The 24,430-nt window shown below is 37.6% G+C and overlaps 1 protein-coding gene across 1 annotated transcript in view; it reads right to left on the bottom strand.

The window, feature by feature from the left end:
• The window catches only part of osbpl5 (oxysterol binding protein-like 5), a 66,069-nt gene that overhangs the window by 34,773 nt on the left and 6,866 nt on the right, over nucleotides 1-24,430 (bottom strand). The gene's annotated exons all lie outside the window — the stretch shown is intronic.

Raw genomic sequence — 24,430 nt, 5'->3', positions numbered from 1 at the left:
TATTGTGTAAGTAAAGGTATGGTGAATCCAGTTTGTCCTGTCAATGGTCTGTTTCCGCTTTAACCTCGCGCACGAGCAAAAGTGGATTCGGACACGCCCTAAGTGCACTTGCGCTGTGCTCTTTAGACCATGTGCTTAGCCCATTAAAATAGGCCACTAGAAACTTACATACCGTACCTTTAAATATTCACTAAATCACTACATTACCCACATGCATTCTTTAGATAATTAGGTTTGAAATCTAGGGCTGCGAAATGAAAGGTTTAAGGTTACATAAGATGACACTAATCAAAGTAGCAAGTCTAAACAGCACGGGCTTTTAGTTGCAGAGCATCTGAATCAAGTTCCCAGCGTCATTCCTTCTCATGTAAAGGAGCTAAAAATAGTATTTTTGCTGCAGTGTGGGTCTGACAGGGGGGTGTGGGAGCTGCCGTCTGTAAGGTGCACAGTTACAAACCCCGCTCTACCTCTCTTTCTCTCACTAGTGCTCTGCAGGGTAATGAACCCCACCCTGCATGTGGCCAGGCAGCCAGATGAACCAATCACAGCTCAGGGCAGGACGGGATGGTTTAAACTGGCTGTGGATCTGGCTGTGGTTCAGTTTTACTCTGTTTAAGACTATGAGCGGCAGAGAGACGAAAACACATCCTGAATAGACTAAAAAAATAGAACACCTGCAAAAAGAATGTACAAAAAGCCCTTTTATATACATGAACATGACAAAAGAGATCTCTTTAAAAGGTGAGGTGTGCAATCTTTTTACAATATTAAAGGAACAGTTCACTCAAAAATGAAAATCGTTTACTCGTCTCATATTCGTTTGACTTTCTTTCCTCCGTAGAACACAAGACAATAACATAAAATAGAAATGAATGACGACCAAGGCTGTCAAAAAAGGACAAAACAATCACAAAAAACATTCAGAATGGCTCCAAGTCGTATAGGGGTCAATGATGTTATTTTTGTACAATCTAATAATTTATTAAAATATACATTAAAAAAATGCAATTCACATATACTGTACAATGACTTAAGTGCAAAAGCTTCGATAATGAGCATGTTTTTAGATTTGGTGTTAAAATTAATTTTGATATTTTGCGGGGCATAAAGTGATAATTGTCCTTATTCCATAATAAAAAATGTTTTTTATAATAAATGTAATTTATTAAAAGAAACCTGGCACAATCTTGGGGGGGAACAAAGGACGTTTTTTTCTTTCTTGACTTCCGTGTGTCAAAGTCAAGAAGTCTCAAAATGTCAGATGATTTCACCTTTTAGGACAGTTAAGGCATGGTGAGATTATAGAAAATAATGATTAAAAGGCACAATATGTATTTTTTCGCCGCTAGAGGTAGTCTATTCAAAACAAAGGCATAGCTTGATGACACCTAGATTAAACGCACAATCATGGGAGTTGTTGTCTTCACCTCACAGCAGGTAAAAAAAGAATCTGATGAGACTCGGACAGAAATAATATTCTTGGATGAGATTATTAACGTTACTATAGTATGAAGCTGGAGCGATTGCTAATGAGAAGAGCTTTATTAAGAGTTTATTACACCGCTTCCGCTTCCGGTCAAGCGTATGTGGGGTAATGCTGCGCTCTTTTGTAATTTACATTTCTCTGTTGAAAATTATGTTATTACGTTACTAAGCTAGATCGATATAAGAATATCATATTAATAAATGCTGGATGGCTTTTGTTCCTAAACAAACAAAAGCTAGGATTGCATGCAATTGCATGCAATTAATTTTGCTAAAAAATTAATTTTTTAATTTGCTAAAAAATTAAAGCTAATGTTGCTAAATTGCATGCAATTAATTTTAAAACATATTGTATGACGGAGAAAATGATGCATTACTGTTACTAAAAATAAACATGTTACTAAAAATAAACATGTTATGTTAGGCACTTGACAAAATAGTGTGTTCTTTGGATTTAAACATTTTTGGAAACATCTAGGATAATGTAAGTACACAAAGCCAAAAAATACATAACACTATTCTAGTGGGTTTTGGATATTTGAATCCAAATATCTTACATATTGTGCCTTTAAGACTATTCATTTGAATGTTACACCACATTTTTCATTCAGTCAATCAATGTAGACTTTTCCTGAAAATGGTATATAAGTTTAAACCAACTTGCCTACAAAAAGGACAGGATTGTAATGTTAAATGAAAATGTCTTTGAGAGACAAAGACCTGGCTGATAGGCCAAAGGGCAATTCATGGTCTTATTAGGTGTTACAAAAGCTCATTTATTGATATGACAATTCCTACAGCGAAACGGACACGGCTAATAATGATTGTAATTCTAAATTTAACAAACTGCCACATTTAATTTTAGATTTAGGCGAACAAGTGCAGATCTAGTGGTGGTTTGCAATAAAAGTGCCGGGAAAATAATACGCTGCCATCATTCATACATAAACAGCCTAAAGTTTTACAGACGAGCCATTCATTTCTTGTGACATTCTTGGAGTCACTCTACATTTACAGAGAAAAACTGCAAAAAGGCTCATTGTGTGCGCGCCTGATTTGTGCAAACAGCCATTGTTTAGAGGTTTCCATTCCTAGCTGGCAGTCACCATAATTTGATGAGGGCTTTGACCCTGCATACCTTGCACTATGATCCACTCTAGCAATCTTTAAACTGAGATGAGTATATGAATGGTAAAAATCTGAACTGAACAACGAGAGCGATGCCAAGCCACCGTCAGCCCAGCCTACCGAGCGTCCGTCCTCCTGTGACCCGGCAACTTTTGGTTTAAGGTCTGGCACTCCACAGCAGCTTCAAAACACTCCCTACTGAGACGTCACAAGAAAACAACCCTTTATCCTGGCAGCTGACATCTTTAATCGCTTATGAACAAAGCCAGCAAAGAGACTAAATCCCGAGAGAGGCTGACACAGCTAGCGCTATGACAACTCAATGGATCTCAGTGTAAAAGTACCAGAGTGAAGTTAGACAACACTTTTGCCTAATACACTTTTTAGCTCAGATTCTTATCGCAATGTTCCTTTGCATAAAAACGCAAATGTGTGTACCAGTATGTAGTATCTATGTCTTGGCCTGTATAAAAGGTGTTTGAACTGGTTTTGAGGATGATAATCTTGCTGAGAATTCGTCTTTAGGGAGCATCATATGCTTAGCGTTAATGAAAGGTTGTGTGTAAAGGCCCTTATATAGAGATGGTTTGGTCATTTGGTCATTTGTTTTATGCAAATGACTAACCTTGAGCTTGCATTTGCTCATTTATGCTCCAAATTCATTAACATTAAAACGAGTTTTAGAACAAATTCATGTGCGTACGCATTTGTTGTGAATTCAGGCGGAACAATTTTCGTGAGAAGTTCTCCTGTGTGTGTAACCACACAATTATTAAGTGTATGATTAAAAATCTAGGCAAAAATAAATCAAAGCATGTGTTCAACACAGTTTCACTAAATGAGAATAAAATATTTAGGGCCAGATTTACTAAAAAGGGCAAATTAGCATGAGAGCGCAATTCCAAAAAAGCTCAGATGGGAGTGGAAAGCTACTGACGTCCCGCAAAGTAAAGAACACAGACGCAGTCAGATAATTTCATTATGACCAACGCAATCTACCAGGAGCAGCGCAAATTATCGTCTGGTTTAAAGGGTTAGTTCACCCAAAAATGAAAATTAAGTCATTAATTACTCACCCCCATGCTGTACCAACCCCGTAAGACCTTCGTTCATCTTCGAAACACAAATGAAGATATTTTTGATTAAATCTGAGAGGTGGATCACTGCTACATAGGCTGCCAGAGGGAATGAAACTTGACGGCCCAAAAAGTCATTAAAGAACATGTTTAAATATTCCATATGCCTACAGTGGCTCAACTATAAGTTTATCAAGCGACGAGAATACTTTTTTTCCGAAAAAAAAAAACATAAATAACGACTTTATTCGACTATTCCTTTTCTTCCTTGTGGGCCTGAGACGAGAGTTCAAGAGATTTCCACGACGCATGCGCGAGAACTGAACAAGAAGTATTAGAAGAAGAACGTCCTCTTCTCAGTTCTAGCGCATGCGTCGTGGAAATCTCTTGAACTCTCGTCTCAGGCCCACAAGGAAGAAAAGGAATAGTCGAATAAAGTCGTTATTTCTGGGGGTTTTTTCGGGAAAAAAGTAGTCTCGTCGCTTGATAAACTTATAGTTGAGCCACTGTAGGCACATGGAATATTTAAACATGTTCTTTAATGACTTTCTGGGCTGTCAAGTTTCATTCCCTCTGGCAGCCTATGTAGCAGTGATCCACCTCTCAGATTTAATCAAAAATATCTTCATTTGTGTTTCGAAGATGAACGAAGGTCTTACGGGGTTGGTACAGCATGGGGTGAGTAATTAATGACTTAATTTTCATTTTTGGGTGAACTAACCCTTTAAGACAAGCTTTTTAGGTGTGTTAAATAATGGCTCAAATACCAGTAAATTGACTAGTTGTAAATCCCCTATCCAGGCCTTTGTGCCACACACAAAGACATTTACGAAGTTTACATTTAACATTAGAAACAAGCTATTAGTAAAAAAGGGTCCTTAAGATATTTATTTATTTATATGCACCAACAAAAATGTGTTTTAATAAACAGCCATGCTTATCTTTATATGCATTTTACTAAAACATAAAATAACTATTTCTGAGTGATGACACAAATTAATTGCTGGTTTATTTCAATGAATTGAAACGCAATTATAAAGAACTCATTTACGGACACTCCGACAGATCAGTATCGGCCGATAATTACATTTTATGAGTCGATCGGTAGTAACTTAAGTTGGTCTATCTCACAAATTTTGATGACGTGAAAGTGTGATTTTTTTCCCCCAAACCAGTTCAGCGGAAATTCCACCCTGCATCGAATTTAATTGGTTAAGGTCACAGTGACGGGTTGGTTTAGGGATCAGTGTTTGGTGTAGACAATCAGTACAGTGATTTACATGACCAATGAAATCTTTAGAATCGGCTGCAGGGTGGGATTTACACGGAACTGGTTTTGGGGGGGGGGGTCACGTGAAATAAACCGTAAAAAGTCGCTGCCATCATGCCATATACCAACGAGCATGTAAACCAGGGGTGTCAAACTCAGTTCTTGGAGGGCCACAACCCTGCAGAGTTTAGCTTCAACCCTAATTAAACACACCTGATCCAGCTAATCAAGGTCTTCAGGATTACTGGAAACTTCCAGGCAGGTGTTTTTGGAGCTGGTTGGAGATAAACTCTGCAGGACAGTGGCCCTCCAGGAACTGAGTCTGAAACCCCTGATGTAAACAGTAGGCCTATACAGATTGGTTAACCATAGTACATCGCACATCTTTATTTAGAGCAGGTTGTCTCGATTCAAATGTCGTTATATCACGCCATTGAGATCACGAAGCAGTGTTTTCCAATGAAAGTTCAAGACCAATCAGACACTCTCTTACAGCTGGAGTGTGCTTGAATTGGATCGATCGCTCAGAATGACAAGTCTTGATTTACCGTGCGCCGTAAAGTAGGAGCGCACAGATGAAACGGCACGGGAAGATCATCACTCATCAACCAGGATCTTATTAATTGTTACTTATAATATGTAATTATATATATGTCAATGCTTAAGTGGCGTTTACACATGTAATTATTTCTTACGTTAAGTAAAACATTCCCTTGTTTGGAGATTTTTTTTTACTTTAGAGAAAAAAGGCTACCATGGTTTCAAAACGCCGTAACTTTTGATTTCTTTCAGATATCAATGCAAAATTTGGTCCAGATGCAGTTGACATGATTGTGAACAAGCTTAAACTTGGTTTTATGACCTGTCATATACACTTACTAATAGACATCATGTCAAGCACAAATATTAACAAAATAAATTAATAAATTGCATCAGCTTTTCTGGAGTTTTCTTAGCAGTGTTGTTACCTTCATGCATAATCAAAATCCATTTTCTTCGTAATTTGAGACCATGTACTTGATAACTTCCTTTGGCTTCAGGGTGTTAGGGGTTAAGCAAACTCATTTTAACCCCATGCTTTCGCCCATCCAATATCCATTAGCTTTGTGACGTGATCCTGTTTGACAACTGAGTGAACGTCTGTCTGTGGATCACTGGACCGCCCAGTGTACAGATGGACTTCACGCCTGCTGGGTTCAGATAATCTCCACCCTTACTGGGCTTTTAATCCAACTCCTAGCACTGGATTTAAGGCCTGGCCAAATGACCCATTTACTACTGTTGGCACCACAGCAGCAGACAGAGCATGGCATATCCCACGACACAAGGTCTCTGACATATATCGTGACCTCATTTTCACAAGCCGAAGCTTCCACTGAAGTGGAAAAAAACACACAGGACTGAATGAATCAAAGAATGGAGACTTTGAAATGTACAAATGGATTCAGTTAAATGGTGAATGGATTGACAAAGTCAACATGTAATCAAACTGATCCAATTCATATCCTCAATACACGTTCCTGGCCTTATTGTGCATGATTAATCGATGCACATAATAATAAAAAAAGTCTTGATGATCTTTTATCAAAATGTAATAGCTTGTTTTACCTCTTAACTTACTTTTAAGATGACTTTTCTACCTATTTTTGTTTCCCAATATCATGAATTATTATGCTTTTGGGGAGTCACACCAAATTCAATTTTACAACCTTATCCAACTTGACCTGTTATGAAAAATATCTGATATTTTGAGAGATTTTTTTGTCCTTGACACACAGTCATGTGAGTCTACAGTGGTCCTCTCTATGACATCCAGTGGTGGATGAATACACTAAAATACACTATAAATACTCCTTTTCAATTTTACTTGATTTTTTAATATACGCATTATTAAGAGTAAGAAGTACTGAATGCACTGAAAACATTATTTTATCAATTTTATATACTCCATTCTACAATTGTAACAATACTATAGAAAGGAGATTAGGTTTAAACCTATAGGTGTGGGAGCTTTATTCAAAGAGTGCAGGACAACTGGGCAAACAGGATACAGTCTTTAGAATAGCTCAAGTTTAACAGGAGATTCTCAAAAAGTCAACTCCGCATTCATTCATAATACCCGTCAAGGTCATTTCAGGAACCAGTGGGTGAAGACAAACCAAAACTCATGACAGGTAAGTATTTACTGGCAAGCATCACATTTCTTCAGAAGCAGGGATAAAGGTAGAAGATCTCAAATAAGGAATGAACCTCAAACAGAAATGCATACTTGTATTATTTTTGATGTTTTTTTTGTTTGTTTTTTAATAACTAAATCAAAAATGGCATCAATATACTAACTAATATAACATCCAATTAATTCCTGATTTTTTCGGTAATTGAACATCCTGTCCTTCAAATTACCATTGACTTCAATTTGGTCAAAAATAACATTGCCTTTTTGTTTGGTTAGCATGAGCGTAAACTATTCCAAACAACCAGGGCAAGGTGTTGGGTTTCTTGCAACAAGTTAAGAAAACGGAGTGTCTATTTACACCCAATGCAAAGAGGCCGACTTGTTGGCAGAGGCTATTTACATTAACCCCGCCCACCACTGTCTGAACCAGACAAAATGACAAAAAACCCCGCTGGTAACAGGATCAATAGTGTGGAGAGTAAGGCTGGTTACGTCAGCTGTTGACTCAACTGACCCGAGTTCGAATCAGTCTTTTTCCGAACTCATTCTTTTCCCTTTTCCCATTGCATATCAGCTTGGAGAGGAGTTTACTTAGAATAAAAATTCTGAAATATTCAAAAATATTCAAAAAGTGGAAACAAGTGCCTAATTGGTATTTAAAGGGCATCTTGCAGGTAAAAAAAAAAAAATCTAAATTAATAACCTTGTATGAAAAGGTAATGCAGGATTTAAAATGTTTTAAAACGACATAAGGGCACCAACTTAGTAGATAAGGTGAGCGTTTCTTTGACTGCTCGTAAAAAACGTGTTTTTTTCAGCATCGAGTCATTTTACGTCACGAGATGGAGTTGTGTGTGTGCTCTGCAGCTCAGTGCAGAGTAGGTTGATATTCAGTAAGAGCGGTTCTGAGTCAGTGTTTTCGGTAGTTTTTGTATTTTAATGTATCATTAATACATTATTAATACATTAATGCATCATGGTAAATTATTGTGTTTGTGGAGGTTGCAAAAACTCCTGCCTGTCAGGACATCGAGTCCACAGGTTTCCTAACAAAAAAAAAGGATGATGCTATCTATCTTTCGTGCCTGGGTAGCGTTCACTTTAGATCGGAGGATTATCATCCCGGCAATATTATGATGGAGTTCAACATGGGATGCCGAAGCAAGAACTGCCTCGCATTTCTTACACATGCATCTATGGAACAAAAACGTGTATCAGGAATAAAAATATCTCTCTGTCTCTCGATGAGAAACCGCTAAATTTAACGTTAGTTTGGACGGATATTAATGAGCATGACATACGCCTGATCAGCTACACATTTCCATGTTATACAATTTAAATAAGACAACATCTCTATTGCAAATGCAAACCCCTCCATCAATGCAACTTCATTGCCAAAGAGCTGCATGTACACACAAATCGGATCTGAACAGTTGCTATTAACTGATATACAATGGTAATAATCTTTACAATACTGTGAGCACAGTGTATATCGTTACCGAACGTGTATATATCTATAAGCTAACACTGGTCTCTCACCAAGACACCTGCCCTGTTCTCCACTGGTTCTCCTCACACACCTCAGTGTGCCTCCTCTGACCGTTGTTCTGTCTAACATTAATCCTGGCCTGTCGCTGCTCTCTCGGCAGCATACCAGAAGGGTGGCGATGGCGCAGTGGATAAGACGAATGCCTTTGGTGTGAGAGACCCAGGTTCGAATCCACTGTGAGACACCAATGTGTCCCTGAGCAAGATACTTAACCCCTAGTTGCTCAAGAGGCGTGCGACCTCTGAAATATAGCAATTGTAAGTCGCTTTGGATAAAAGCTTCAGCTAAATGAATAAATGTAACAGGCTCATAATTGTATGGCTGTGGTCCGTCATACGAGTAAGTATCAACAATTTCCTCAGCGTCCGAAATGTCATTGCGATCCATTGTTTTCATGTTGTTTGAATAGACCGCTCTCCCGCCCGTTACGTCACGCCATTTTCAGATGCGGAAGTAAAATTATCTCACAAAAACGACTCCAGAAGCCAATGTAGCATATTTATATGTATATTTTAAAGAAAATCTAGTTCCTACATTATTTTTCTATACATTGACTTGTTGGGTCCTCTAACCTGCAAGATGCCCTTTAATAGTGGGAATAGTGTTTAACAGGTCGGGTTAGGTTAGGTGTAGGGGTGGGGTATCTGTATTAAGTATAAATAGCATCTAACAACTATTTACACTTAGTGCAAAGAAAATACTGCTATTTGCATTTAGTGTAAAAAAACCTCTTTGTTGCTATTAGTGCAAATAGCAACTGCCTTAAAACAAATGTAAAAAAAATCCTAACCCATCATGATTTTAAACTGGTTAAACCGGCTTAAGACATACACCTGAAGGCGATACCTTCACATTAGCGTTGTTAAGTCTAAGTGAAGTTTGAACCTAAAGGTTCTCAAAGGATCTAACTGGAGATCAGGGTGGTATTTTTGGACCCTCACATGGGAAAACTCTAAAAACATTGGCTTCCCACCAAGTCTCTTTAAATAGACTGACAGCATGGCCCCTGCACTCTCAGCTCCATTAATTATGTGTTCTGCCTCGTGGGCGGCCATGACCAATAACAAGTTCACTCAGAACTAGCTTGTACCTTCATCCTGGGGGCTGACAGTGCTCACTCTGACTTTCTTGTCTGAGAAGCAGCAGTTACGTTCCCTGAGAGGCTTGATCAGGTGCTATTCAGGGACACAGTCACTAAAGGGACTGAGCAAATGTTGTTCTTGAAGGCCAGGGTAACCCCTGAATGCCACAGAAATATATTCTTAAAGGGATAGTTTACCCAAAAACTCACACTCAAGTTGTTCCAAACCTGTATGGTCAGATCAATCTTCAGATCAAGATCAATTTCAAATCTTTCTTCTGCTAAACACAAAACAAGATCTTTTGAAGAATGTAACCAAACAGTTAATGAGGCCCATTGGCTTCAATAGTATTTTTTTTTTTTTCATACTATGGAAGTCAATGGCCGGGGTTCATCAAAATATTCTTCAAAATGTCTTCTTTTGTGTTCAGCAGAAGAAATAAATGCATACAGGTTTGAAACATCTTGAGGGTGAGTAAATGATGACTGAAATTTTATTTCTGGGTGAACTATCCCTTTAAGAGTCCTGGAAACAAAGCCAGGTTTTAAAATTATTAAACACTTAAATTAATTATTAATTACTCGGCTTCATGTTGTTTCAAACCAGTAGCCTATGATTCTTTTTTTTTTTTGTTAACCCCTCCGATTTGATTTTCGAGTTTGTTAAAGTCTAAATACTGAATGAATCATTCAGGCTGGTTCTGTAAACCAGATCAAACGATTCATTGAACAGAACTGACTCAAAAGAATGAGACATCACAACTACTCAAGATTTTCAGTGAATAACGACTTAAATTTCTGTTTTTTCTCACACAGCTTCAGAAGACTAGAAATATAGTCATATGAACTACTTTTATGATACTATTTATGTCTTTTTTGAAGCTTGAAAGCTCCAGTCCCGATTCATTATAACTGCATGGACCAGTACATTCCTCAACATTTCTCTTTTTGTGATCCACAGAATGAAGTTTAGGGAAACAGTTTTGGATTGATATGAGGGAGAGTAAATGATGGCAAAATGCTCATTTTTGGGTGAACTATTCTTTTGAGAGTTTGAGAAAAAACAAACAACACAAGCTCTACAGTCTATATTGAATGCGGGTTCTGAAACTAGGACTATTGTGTCCACTAGAGAGGTAGAGCTTTAGTCTATTCGTTTTATTTATTCATTGGCGTGTTATGCATTAGAGCTCAGCTAATGGTGCCATGCTTGTACCTCAGCACTATTTTGAGCAGGTTGTGTCTTTCCATCATAACCCTATCACATCACACACTCCACTGAACACAGACTTTAATGTGTCTTATGTAGGTCAAAGCAAATGAAAGAGAACTAAAGATCTCACTCCCTCTTCCACCACCCCACATAGCCTAAATTCTGAGTTTTTTGAGGTTTCCGAAATTAAACCTCGTTTCTAATCCTTCCCGTTTACATTCCAATCAGCACTAATTGCAATCAAGGACAGTGCTAAACAATCAACATCTTATTACAAACGCCAGGATTATGGAGCCGAATACCCTTCAAATATCCAGTCCAATTCAGAGTGTTTTAGGGTACGTTTACACACCAACAATGTACCAAATACAGAAAAGTTATTCCTTCGCGTTTTTCGCGTTTGGATGACAACATTGTCAAAATGATTACGGTTCACATGAATTTGTGAAAACAACTAAAAACGTAGTATTATTCATGCCAGGCCAGTAGATGGCAATGCCACTTTGTAAAGAAACACTTCCTGCCTATAGACTGAGCATGTAATATGAATGCGCATGATGTCACCATTTTCACAAATTCGGGAATTTGTTGTGTACACGGAGAAGATAAATGGTATCGTTTTCAAAAAGTTGCACTTTGAAACCAGTTTTCAAAAGTTTGTGTTTTCAGACCCCCAAATTCAGTTGTTGTGTAACACACACTGCACATTTAAACATTTATAACAGCATAAATAAAAGATAAAACTACTACTTGCATGTTTTATAAATACTTACATACTACATTTAAATAACATATGACTCTTTCACATTAATATGACTTTTTTTATATTACAGTAATGAGAATTGTGCCTAATCGTTATCAAATAAAGTAATGAAACGATGCCTCAAACAATGTTAATAATAAAATAAAATAAAATCCTATTTCTTTCTTTTGGTTTTGGGATGAAATATGGCCTGGACATACGCATGCACATTTAGTACTGACACCAAATTCCAGATTTTCTTAGAGAAAAAGAACAGTCTTTTGCTGCATTAGATTAAAATGAAAATGTCACATGTTAAAGTGCTGATAGAATAATAGAGCAAATACTAGCTCAACTGTAGAAGCAGAGTTTGGATTACCTAAAATGTGATGATTTATAATCTGAACTGAAAGAGGACAAATGCTAATGGATGTGATCACTGATGGCTATCTTTAACATGATGGAAAAAGCATCAAGATTTTGACCTTTAGTGGCCTTTTCCCAGAGAGGCATATGTCTATTTCTGTCCTGATGTCCTCAGAGGTTATTGACTGAATAATGGTCAATAGAAAACCAGCTCTGGACTGCAATTAACACATAGTCATTTGGTTTCAGAGAATGCTAATGTAGCTTGAAGTGTTGATAGAACCAAATGCATGTATTGTGGGCGAACACTCAATTAAAACGCGAAAGGAGGAGGAATTATAAACTCTACACATTTAATAATCTACTCTAGTCATCATTGCGTGGTTTGACATTGTTTGAACCTGATCCAAACTCCCTTAAGGTCAAACGGATAGTTGCAGTCAGGGGTTTAATGATCTAACCAATGAGTTGCATCAGTCATTGTTGGCTTGAAAACTCAGAAGAAAGTTAGAAGCCAGAACTGCTTGATAGCAAAAATGCTGATAATGACATGGGGGTATTTTCCCCCACATTTCCTACTATAAAAACACATCACTAAAGTACAGTCATTAGAGTATTACAAATTGATAGTTCGCCTCAATAATAGCACACTATACCATTAACCGAGTCAACTCTGTAAAGGCCATCATTAACCAAGTCAACCCTGTAGAGGCCTTTTGGTGAGCTGCTAGTTATAAGGATTCAATTCGAGATTTTTACAATGCAGTTTGCTTAACAAATTGTCTAAGAATATCATTTGGGAAATCTGGGACATTAAAAAAGACCTTCATTAGGCTTGCTGTTATAGTCTGTGTTACGCAGTGTTCAGCCGCACACTGATTACATCACTGGTGGCACCTCCATTTAAAAATATTTATTTAAGTTAGAGAACAGACACTACAATTAAAAACTGAATGCGTCTGTGGAATTCAGGGTAAGCTGAACGAGAGTTGCAGCACAGATCAGTAGCAGGAGTCAGATTTCATTTATCATAAGAGTGAGGCGAGCTGACTGACAAGATGATGGCAGAATATTTGGTTTTAAAGCGAAATATAAAAGTGCCTATTTGGCAATATTCTGGATCTTAACTCTGTGCTACTGAGAAACCTGCAAACATTAATGAGTCTTATCAATAAGAGGTGCGTTTTACTATTTTGTTGTGTTTTTTCTTAAGAATAATAATGAACCCACCATTGCCGCCCCAAATTGCTGCTATTTCGTGGATTAACCAGTGGGAAAATTTCCTTACATAACACCCATAATACTTGTGTCATTACAAACCTGACTGGTTACATTTGCAGAAGACAGAAGAAAATATTTTAAACAATGTTCACAAAAATGTCCATACAATAAAAATACTTTAATTGCGTGGACATTTTTCAAATTATATTTTTGGGTGTGTGTTCCACAGAAGAAAGTCAAACAGGGTGAGTAAATGATCACCCATAAAATTCAGAAGGCAATAGCCCTGTCTACTAACCTAGCACACAGTTATTCTAAGTCTTTTAAAGTCAACTGCATGAAACCTTGACCATGTACTATAAAACTTTGTAAACATAACACAAATCACGCTTGCTCGGTCAATGATTAGCTGCCCCATTTACAAACCAGACCAAACAACCAAAACATACAGTCTCGGTTGACAGTAAATCCTGGAGGAATCGCTTTGGTGGAACCTGGATTCAAAATGTGTTCAAGTTTTAACTACGCTTGGATTGATTCAGCTTATTCATTGTTCCCGAAATTGTCTCCCCTTCTGAATTCCTTAAAAATGTGCTCACGAGCAAACAATAGCAGCAAAAAACGATTGGTGCGGTAAGCTTCATTTTTAAATGTGTCTAGATAAAATAATCTGCAGAGAAAATCAGAAGCATTCCTCATTCCTGTGAGCCTTATAAAAACACTGAGGGGAAATGCAGCTGCCGGCCCCCTCTTATTCCTCTGATAGACTGAAATTGCGTCTGGTGATATTTTCTCACTCAGCGAGCTCGAAAGCAGAATTGACCTCATGTCTCTCTGCAACTTTAAAAAAACAGTTTCCTGCTGCATAAACGCGAATGTGAAACTTGAGGGCAACTGACTTAAGAACAGAATTCATTTTATTCTCTTGGGGAGAGAGGCGTTTCTTACTTTTGTTGAAGTAGTTATTTCGCTATGAACCCAACTAAATATCACCATACTAGGCTTGTTGCAATAGTCTGTGTTACACGGTGTTCAGCAGCACAACGGTTACAGATTTCATTTATCACGAGACAAGATTGAGACGAGCTGACTGACAAGACCGATTTGGTTTCAAAGCTAAATGTAAAAGTGCCTATTTGGCAATATTTTGGATTTCAAACTTATGCTAATAAGGAACCTTTAAACATTAATGAGGCAATCTGTAAACTTTGCTTGATGAAGGTAGCATCCGGAAGTAACAAGTCGATTAACCGGTGGGAAAATCCTCACCGTCACATCCCTACACCGTACCTATAGAGACTTAAAAGGATTCCAGATTGATCTTGCAGAAAAACATTTTAAAATTACACAAAAGTAAATTTCTCTACTGCCGTATGTGACTTATACAACGACTTTCATGGGAGTTAAAAAGATTTCCGACTTTTTAAAGGAATTTTAAGCATCTGCTTTTTTTGCTTTTTTTTTTACTGAAAATGTAAAAATAATTGTCTATGTAACAATTCAAATTGGAATTTTAATGTCACATTTGGCTAAATGTTAGTTGTCTAAAATTGTTTTAAAAGAAAGCACTAAAATGATTTTGGGATATATATCTAAATCTATAATAGTTATTAATAAATGACACTACTTGCCATGTTTTATCAAAACTGACCACAATGGAAATCGCCAGAGCAGCGTACTGTTGCTATAGATAATATAGGTAAAAATACAGGTAAAGTTTCAGAATTAATCAAATAAATTCATTATGTTGTGTACGTGTATTACTAATGTTTTATTTTTTTTATATATTTTTCTATTTTCCACGTTCTGACATTATTTTATTAACCAAATTCTCAATGAATACATTTCAATTTGAATGCCATCATTTATGCCGACTTTAAGAAAAAACTTCACAGAGAGTGGATGATTTTCGTTACTCTATTACAATTTTTTTTTTATTAAATTAAATTTGATTTGCATTATAATAATGGCAATGACATTTTTGCATTAGAGTAATTAAAATTCACAGCAAATGTGATTAATTGTCCTAAAACTGGTTTAATTTTCTCATGCACAATATACAATTGCATCAAAATGATCTAAAGACCATTAGAACACACTTTTTATCTGGAATCATATAACAACTCAATATAATCAACCTAGTTCTTCAGGGTTCTTTGCTTTAATTTTTAATAGACAGACAAAAAAAAAGATATATTTAATAATATCAAATGTAAACAATTAGTTTGATTTTACTACAACAACAAAGTAGATAAAACTGAAACTTTGTAGACTATAGTTTAAGCCAGGTTGCCCATAACCGCAATAAGCGTTCTCTGCTGAAAAGATGGTTTGCGGGAAAGCACAGCTGACCTCTCCCTGTACATCAACTCCCCATGGGCCGTTACTATACTGCAGAGGTGCGCCCCTGGCCTGTTTGTTTATCCTCTTCGTTGGTTGCCAAGGTAAACATAAGCGGGAAGGGCTGATGAGCACAGAGGTGTGTGAAATCCGTCCCTCGCCCCCCTGCATGTGTTCAATGCCATATGAGATCCCTGTATGGAGTACCATTACTGTCAAAGAAAAGACTTTGGCTATAAGAGCTTTTTCCTTTCGTCCTCCTCACAATTCACCTCTTGTATGTTTATATTGTCTTTCTTCTCTAAGTGTTCTTCCGACATAAGGAGAGAACAGACTTGTTTACTCTTCATGAAGCACAGTCAGGCGTTAAGTACAGAATTGATTGGAGTGTTTATGTACCTTGGATGGAACATCTAGTGGGGCCAATTACAGCTCAGGACAGCCCAATCTCTGAGGAAGCGTTCTCCGCCACTGCACAGAGATCTGCGTTTCCAGATGGCATAATATGAAGGGAACGCTGTGATCCATTTAGTTTCTTTGAATCTGTGACCAATTTTGGATTACGTTCAGGCTCAATGTTCATTTTTTTGAAATATTTTTGACTAGGTTGTGTTTATAGACAACTAAAGCTTAAAGGCCAATTGAAGTGCCTTGAAACACGCAGCATTATTCAGTGTGTTGATGTAACTTCCACTGAAACAGGAAGATAGGGTGGAACATATCAAGCAACTTCTCCCCTTTTTTAAACTGCCAATAGCATTTTGTTTTTATCATAGCTCTCCCATACTAAAAGACATATTTAAATTTGGATATCATAAGGACTTTAATTCTGCTATCTAGCTAGCATGAAACACTAGCATGAAGCGTTTGTGTTAACATAATTACTTGCGTAAAACATGTTATGGGCATAAATGAATCCGGTGTGTTACAGAGAGACATTAAATATGCAGAGTGGGAGAACTGAGAACCACTGGTCTAGCGCATGAATTTTATGAGCTTAATATGTAATCCAACATCGACTTCTGATATCCCCTCCCTCTCTGCTACGTGCGGAAAGCTGCGACTGTTAAGTGCATTAAGTGTCTAGCATTCCACACATGTTTCCCCCCTCCCACTCCCACTAAGTGGGATATCCAGGTATTTGAAGTGCACTTTTTCTGGAATTTTCAGTGTGAACACACTACTCGCACTACTACATTATGTAAAAGAATGGTGCATAAGTTACGCATATTGAAACACACCTACAGCTTAAAAGGGGTGGTTGATTGCGATTTCACTTTTTTCATTTTAAATAGTGTGTAATGTTGCTGTTGGTGCATGAACAGTATCTGCAAAGTTGCTGTGCTGAAAGTTCAATGCAAGCAGAGGTATCGTCTTTTAAAAATCAGGAAGTTTAATGCCTACAAAAACGACTCGAATGGGACTACAACGAGATACTCCCGGGTTTTATACGTAACTAACCCATAATGAACCCTCCCTCGGGAATAGGGCTGAACGATTAATTGCATTTGCGATAATATCGCGATATGATGAAATGCGATTTTGTAACCGCAAAAGCTGCGATTACACTGGTCATGTGACACACGAGAGAAAAGCAGTCTGCAGATCAAGCATCAACTTGGCACGCTACAGATTAGGGGTGGGGAAAAAATCGATTCTTAGATGCATCGCGATGCGGACGTGGACGATTCTGAATCGATTCACAAATGTCAAAAATCGATTTTCAAAAAAAAAAAAAAATTTTTTTTTTAGATATATAGCCTATTTATAATGACGTAATATTGACGGAACGCAAAAGACGGAACTCTGAAGCGCGGAAGTGCAGTGCCCGGACCGTCTGTCTGTGGCGTGCGCACATAACAGAGACGCGATGGCTGAGCTCGAAATCCAAACACCTACCTCGTTAAAAGCTGACGTGTGGAAATATTTTGGCTTCTATGAAGTTGAAGGGGGAAAGGAGCTGGACAAGAGCCACACTAGTTGTAAGCTTTGTAGAATAAAACTAAAATATTTCGGCAACACGACAAATATGAGAAGCCATATGACACGTTTCCACCCAGAGGAGGAAAAACACTCGGCTGTACCAGAGCCGTTTCTCTCTATGGCTCTGGGCTGTACCGGTGTTCAGACGATTTCTGCTGCGTTGTCGAAAAATGCTACCCAAACGCGAATCGATCACAGATAATGTTGATTCATTCTCTATTGTTTCCATAATGGTGTAAATCTCACAATATTATAACATTGTTATTTCATTTTAATCAGGGTAAGTGTATGGGGAGCATATTTTGATATTTTAAATGAACTAGCAATTATCACATTTGATATAACAAGTAAAAATGATATTATTATATGAAATAAAATTATAATAAAATTCGAAGTTAAGAGTACAGTATAATGTACTGTTTTTATTTTTAAAACGGTGTGAAAAGTAAAAATGATCATCAAAAATTCATCTTTGACCTGTCAAAGTTTCCTACAAGTCTCCACAGCAAGGATGCATAGATTTATGGGCGTGGTAAGCAGAAGAAAAATGAGTCTGCACATGCACCAGTAAGTAGCACATCTCGTAGCATGGGTAGCATGAATCGTCAGAACACCTGTTGTTGTTATATTATTAATTTACTACAAGTATGCTGCTAGTTCAGGCACACATTTATTTTCCTGTTGGTTCTTTGCAATGTTAATAAAATATATTGTATGTTAATTCTTTATGGGTCATTACTTTGTACTTTTAAAGCAAAGTATTTATATTCACACACACACAAAAGATTCAGATAATCGATAATCGCTTTTGAATCGAATCGCAGGCCTCTGAATCGGAATCGAATCGTGAGGTGCCTAGAGATTCCCACCCCTACTACACATAGGTCTGGCATACAGGAAAGAACAGTTTATTTTCTTATGTATGTGATATTGTGTTATTTATTCTCTCTCCAACAATTCTAGATCGATTCAGAGAATTTCAGAATCGAGTCTGAGCTTAGTTTTTAAACACAGATGGGTGATGACTCTGCGCGTGCTTTAGAAACAACCGTATTCTGCTTGCTTCTAATCTCTCTCTCTCTCTCCCACTCTCTCTCACTCTCTCTCTCTCTCTCTCTCACACACATACACACACACACACAAACACAACACCGCTCGAACCTTCCGAAAAATAAGCTTTCATAAAGTTCGTGGTTTAAGCGAATTACAAGGACAGTCGCGGGTTTCATTGCACAGGTTTTGCCGCTTTGATGTTACTCTTGCAGTGCGCGGTCTTGGCCGCCGGAATTTTCCTTACAAATGCTCCACAAAGGCATTATTTATGTCTTTTGGAATGCAGTTGGCTTATATATTAAAAATATGAAAATCACTGAGAAAGCTGCTTTCATTTTAAAATACGCGCGCTTTGTGAAGAGTGCTCGTGCATGCGGCTGTGAGCGACTCATTGGTTAAATGTACTTGCATCTCAAAATGCTTTTGACGCGAAATTAATGTAAACACGGTCAGTTATATCTTAACCCAACAGGACAAACCAAATTTACAATTTCAAAAGAGATATGTGCATTATTGTGAATGCAGCTTATCGTATAGGGGGGAAATCACTCCAGCTCTTGAATGGAAAACGTTCAGACAGCCTACTTTTAAATACTGAAAGCACTCTTGGTTTATTGCTTGTAATGTTTTTTTTTTTGTTCCTCTTTATTTACTAGCTTTTATATTTTGAAGCTATATTAGTTTATAGCCCATTTAAAATTCTTAACATGTAATTGGTTTAATTAAATGTGTTTATATATATATATATTTAAAGTATGTATATTTACACATGGAATTATGTACATATTTTAAGTGTTATTAAGATTAATTAATAAGAAAAAATATAGATCGGATCATGAGCTGCCTAAAGATTCCCATCCCTACTGTACAATGATTTATTGCTTGTCTTTGTCGACTAATACAGAAGGTAAAGAACTTAAAGTAATTGCATATTAAATCGCAATCGCAATATTGGTTAAAAAAAAAATCGCAATTAGATTATTTTCCATAATCGTTCAGCCCTACTCGGGAATATGCAAAAAAGAGGGCATGGCCATATTTCTGCGGCTTTGTCGAAGAGGAAGAGTTATAGTAGAGAGCTGTAGCCATGCCGTCGAAAGTGTGTTATTTTCAGCCAGCTGTCAGGTCTTCTGTGTTCGGGCTTCCTACGGACTCTGTAGTTCGTCAACAATGGCTACAATTTATGTTTGATTATGTTCCACAAAATTACAATCGTAATTTAGCTCTCTGTGCTGCGCATTTTACGGAAGACAGCTTCCAGAATCTCCACGAATTCAATGCCGGATTCAACAACAAACTGTTACTAAAGCATGAAGCAGTTCCAACTTTAAAACCAGAGGCAGCAGTTGTTGGGGCACAACCAGTAAGTAAGACTTAATAATTTTAAATGTATTTGCATGTATAATTTTAGACGTAATGTTTTAGTTTTTATCAAGGACGTAAACAAATGCCAGCGCTGGCTTCAGTAGCCATTAGTTTTGCTATTTTGTGTGTCTATAGCCCCTTTCACACAGAGATTCCGGAGAATACACGGATAAAGTGACCCGGGATTTGACCTGGGTTAGTTTGATTTTGGTTCATTCACACTGCCAGTGGTTTTCCTGAATCAGAGAGTGCGTTCACACACAACACGTAAAAATCCCATAAAGACACATGACATCGATGTGACATGTAATGACTCAGCAGCGTCTACAGTTTGCTTATGAGCTGCGATTTCTCTCTGGAGAAACCACTCGTGCATTTTCTTCTCTGATTCGATCGTAAACTAGTGCATTACGTACCGTTTCACTAGCCTGCTTTCACTTCACTTCAGCGTCATCATTACGACACGGCATTGGTTACGGCTTTTTTTCACACAGCGCGCGTTCCGGGACTGATCCCGGCAATGTTACTAGGTCCCCAACCCGGGATCAATCCCGGCATCAATCCCGGGTCGTGTTTGCGTTCACACAGAAGGCGTTCTGGCAATTTCCTGGGATCAACGCGCTGTGTGAAAGGGGCTTATGACAAACACGTATAAACATTTTGGACCTGAATTTGTAATTATGTACTAATTTTGTACATAATTACATAATTCTAATGTATTTTCCATGTATACTTTATGATGTAATTTTTCGCTTTGATCAAGAATGTAAACCAATGCCAACGCTGTCTGTTTATAGTAGCCAGTTAGTTCTTTGCTATTTTGTGTGTATAAGACAAACGTGTATAAAGTTTAAAAAATTATATGTAATAGCAACAGCAAACTTCAGCTGCTGTTATCAGATGTTTTCACGTTCTGTTGGCATTTTAACACAGTTGCCACATACACAGTTGCCTACAACGAGTAAACTAAGTTTTGTGAATAGATAAACGGTTGTTCATTATATCGATAAAAGAATAACTTTAAAAAAACGGTATTACTCAGTCATTTATTCAGTTATATTGAATATTTAATCAGGAGAAAACCGTATCTCAAAAGCTAACAAGCAGCAGTAGCATTTTCAAATAACAGCGTATCGAAATTCTTATATAATAGTAGAATAGAATAATAATAATACAAAAATTTACCATTCAGAAACATTTTGTAAGAGCCGTGTTTGGGGAGGTTCTGCTTGACTCTCTTCATTGCCGCTTTCTAGGTCTGATTCTGGCTCAAGCTGATACGCAGTATTGACACCATTATTTACATTTGACCGGACCACATGCAGCTTTCGCCCGTAAAGGTAATGGGCGTGATGTTTCCGGACTACGTGCGCTACGCAGTTTAGCCAATTACAACACACCGGCCCAACTAACCAATCTGAGCCCATTGCTTGTTTCTGAGGGAGTGGTTTCATAGAATCAGGAAGTCAACCGGTCGTTCAAATGACAGAGGAGAAAGCGGCTTACAACAAAGGTGAAATTTCTGAAAAATAAGGCTTTAAAAAAAACAAAAAAAAACACGAAGACATGTTATATTGCACCCCATAAACACAATCATGGAAAGAAAAAAAAGCAGTAAACCACCCCTTTAAAACAGATGCACACACGACAAGCTGCTGTTAGCAAGAAAGACATGCTGCTTCTGTACAATATAATGTACATAAATGACCTGTAGCAGATCAATACAGGTGGAGCTGGGGAAGATGGAGGGTTTTTGAAAGCTCGCTGCACTACGTAGACAAATGGTTCCCAAGTATTTGAAGGTTGAGCGCACAAACTCATTGGCTACGGATACAGCAGGAACCAATCAGCTGTGCCCTGTAGAGAATGATGAGATTTCAAGCAGGTCAAGTTAAGGACCTATTAGTTTGTGCTATCTAGAGTTTCATGACAGAAATTTGTATTTGTGGGCATAAGTGTTAATGGACTAATGGTTAACGCACATGCTACAAAAGTACCTGTAGTATTTATTGGGTTTAATTTTCCCATTTCACAAGCTAAATTAACCCCTACACATTGTGATCTATGTGACTAGGTTCTATGTGCAGATATAGACCCTAAATGGCTAGCTAGCATGAAGCGTTATGTTTACTTGTGTAAAATATGCCGTGGGCGTACAATAAGAGTTATCTTAATGGATAATGGACTAGAGGTTAAAGCACATGTTAAATGTTATTATTGTAATAATAATTTATTAGGTCTAATTTAGCAATTTCACTTAAATTAACTTCCAGTCTTTGTAGTTATTGTGTCTAGGTTGTGCATGCAGATACAGAAGCTAAAACTAACATTGAAACATTTGTTTACATACTGACATAAATTATGTTGTGGAAATTACTGTAATGGACTAACAGGTAGCAGACACACTCTGAAATGCTGAGTTGCGGAGCTCATGGGTGGTAATGTATGATATTGAATTGGGCTTTTTCTATATTCTGTTTTCTTTTCCAGTTCCATCATTACCTGTTCTTTTTCCACTATATCTAAAATGTCCTAAATAGTTTCCCCATTTTTCTCGGCTCTTTGCTGTGTCATTCTGTAACAAGCCTCCCGTGAGTGTGTGCAGAATAGCACACACTCTTTTAACAGTCACACTGCAGTCTCAGAGGAGGAAAAGTAGGGCAGGATGTCTTCCACTGCTCCAAACACTGAACGTCAGGGCTGGGAGAACTTGAACAGCAGCCTGGAGCATCTGATGCCATATACACTTTATGAGGGAGGAAGAGAGAGATAATCTAGAAACTTCCTCTGTAATCATGGCTTTATAAATCAGGTTAAATAGATAAATGGACAATGAAAATATACAGGCAAGAGAAAAGAAACCCTCAGGCCAGACCATTGTTATTGGCAATGGCAACACTGTGCTAAATGATTTAGGGTGACTGCTAGATGACGACAAATGTAGCATGAACAATAACCTATTATGAGCAGATTTATTACATTTTGAGAGACATAAAACATTTACTATGGGGTACACAACACGTGTATCCATAGTATTTACTATAATCATGCACCAAGGGGCCAAGGTTTGACTAGTTAGCATTAGCAGTTAGCACCTGCTAGCACCGTTCTAGGCCCAAAAAGTATATTTCTCCATTGTCAATCATTTCTGTGCATAAGCAAAGATGGCAGATTCAAATCTCATAATTCTGGGGCTTAAAATGCATTGTAAAATTCAAATCAAACCATGGTTTGTAAATGAAGGAAAAGAAGGAAGTTTGGGTTTGTGTACGCACGTACACTTAGCTGTGCAAACATGCCATGAGCTACTTTACTCAATGGAAGACAAATACAGCATGACGGATATTAAACTCCTAAAGCCAGAGATTAGCAACTAAAGCTCACAACATAGAAGTGTTTATTACATTGTGCTTCTTTACAAATGCCTTTCTGAAAAGCACATATATAAAACATTGCAAAAATCAGCCAACCGCCCCCGGACAGATGAAAACAGCTGCTGCACTTTCTTTTTTTTAATATATCATGCTGGTATTGAGCTGAATTTGTTCTGAAAGGAAGCTGGAAAGATGAAAAGATGCGCCATATCAACAGATTTAGTAAGAGATGAATGAAGGATGACAGAGGCAGTAAACTATTATGTTTGGATTCTAAGTGTGGGAGAAAGTCGTATTCACATCTGCCCACTTAAAATGCATAAAACAGTAGGGTGACCTTTTGCTTCTTCAAAAACATTCCAGAGTAATGCAACATCTAGAGTAATGCACATTCAATATGAATATAAAACAGGCTATTTATTGTGACCATATGTTTGGATGCTAGACAGTAGATGACTATATAGCCTCAAGTAGTGTACTTCCCGTGGCCTGTAAATATTGGATCACTGATACACTTTGTAAATTATTGGTATAAGAGACTGACACATATTTAAACAAAAACATTCTCCATTATCCATTGCCAAGCAATACTCTTTGTATTTGCCTAACAAAGCAGACAGTGCGATCTTCACATATTGGATTAGGTGGAAGGTATTAAGCAGGATGCTTTTAAGGAAATAAGGCCGGCAGTTCCACAACAAACATCTTCACAGATCTTCAAACACCACTTGGATGTTGTCAAACACCGGAAAAGGAACCGAAAGGACATTCTATTACGCTACAATAACAGCACAAGAGTCCAAACTAAGCTAAACCTTGAGAGAGCCTTTTAGCATTAGCATTTTCCTAACATTTAAAAACTTTGAAGTAGGGATGCACAACATCAGCACTTGTTACCTTGTCAATAAGATAACCTGGTGATGCATCTGCGATATCTCACATGTGCGCAAGGAGTGCGAGAGTGCGACAATGCTTCACACGTGAGTAACACTGGGTTTGAGTGTCATT

Source organism: Siphateles boraxobius, unplaced genomic scaffold (genome assembly GCF_051911475.1).
Source record: "Siphateles boraxobius isolate OS27281-9 unplaced genomic scaffold, OSU_SipBor_1 65, whole genome shotgun sequence".
Taxonomy (NCBI): domain Eukaryota; kingdom Metazoa; phylum Chordata; class Actinopteri; order Cypriniformes; family Leuciscidae; genus Siphateles; species Siphateles boraxobius.
The sequence above is the reverse complement of the archived record's forward strand: the minus strand, read 5'-3'. Positions and strand labels throughout refer to the sequence as shown.